At 49.0% G+C, this 1,301-nt stretch overlaps 1 long non-coding RNA gene across 1 annotated transcript in view; it reads left to right on the plus strand.

Moving 5' to 3' along the window:
* LOC116672998 (uncharacterized) overlaps window positions 1-1,301 on the plus strand; it is a 13,429-nt gene that overhangs the window by 2,664 nt on the left and 9,464 nt on the right. The gene's annotated exons all lie outside the window — the stretch shown is intronic.

The following is a 1,301-nucleotide window of genomic DNA, read 5'->3' on the forward strand; positions in this document are numbered from 1 at the left end:
GGAACGCCTCGGGATCCCCCAGTCGGAGCTGGTTGATGTGGCTCAGGAAAGGGAAGTTTGGGGTCCCCTGCTGAAGCTGCTGCCCCTGCAACCTGATAACGGATAAGCGTTCAAAGATGGATGGAGATGGATGGATTGAGTGGAGAAGTAAAAGAAAACAAAGAATATTATACCTTTTTACACACACAAACACGCACGCACACACGCACGCACGCACGCACAGAAACACACACATTATCATGAGGGATTTTCAAGGCTTTATGCTCCTTTTCACTCTCAGCCCCAAAGCTCATTAGAGGCACACTCCTGCTCTGCACACACACACACATTTCTCTGCTCACATACAACAAAAATGTACTTAAATGCCATAAACAAACACATGCACACAGATCCATACACAGATGTATGCAGAGTAATGCTAAGACACACTCTTTTTCTCTCGCTTCCTTCTGACAGCCCAGCTTGGGTTAAGCAGTCTACAGAGAGCTGGTGTGAAAACAGCCAGGCCAAGAGTTAAATGACTGTGGGATTTCTCCTAACGTCAGTTAGAAATCCCCACTGGTCAGCAAAACCTACTTGCACATGTCAAACTGTCTTGTTAGCTAGCTGTGTGGGTGGGCGGGTGTGAGTGTGTGTGTGCGTTCGTGCGTGCGTGCGTGCGTGCGTGCGTGTGGGTGAGTTGAATGATTTTAGGTACAGGCAAAGAGAGGAGTATTCAGGTATGTTTTACAAATGACAAGATAAATAGAAAATAACTTAAGGCTACCAACCCACAGTCTCAATCTCTTGTGAACCTGAATCATGCGTGCAGTTGTTCTATTTCGTATAGGCTTCGCCCTCTAAGGGCTACGCTATTGGGTTTATCCACCCCCCCCCCCCCCATCCCCCCTTCATTTTTCACTTACGCGCATGCCGACAGTCGGGAGATTTTCTTTCACGCCCTAGGTACCAGCCCCGGGCCTCAACTACGTCCACATTTACTGCATATATACAGAGCGGACCCGTTGTTCAACTCCCACTTTTTCCCCCGACGGGCTGTCGGCGTCTGCGGCTCTATTTAAAGGCATGGCAGTAGCCGACATTTGCGCGGCAGCCTCCTGGGCTTCTCCGTGCCCCTTTATCCGCTTTTATCTGCGAGATATGTCTGAATCTTCCATGTCTCATGCGGTTCTGTCCACAGTCAGTAATGCCGCGCTGAATGTGCATAAAAAAAAAAAAAGCGGATGCCTTGATTGTTGCCCATTTCCTTCACACCTAGTGCTGCAATGCTCTGGCGTCTCACCTCTCCTGTATCTGGGGTA

This window comes from Etheostoma spectabile, chromosome 23 (assembly GCF_008692095.1).
Source record: "Etheostoma spectabile isolate EspeVRDwgs_2016 chromosome 23, UIUC_Espe_1.0, whole genome shotgun sequence".
NCBI lineage: Eukaryota > Metazoa > Chordata > Actinopteri > Perciformes > Percidae > Etheostoma > Etheostoma spectabile.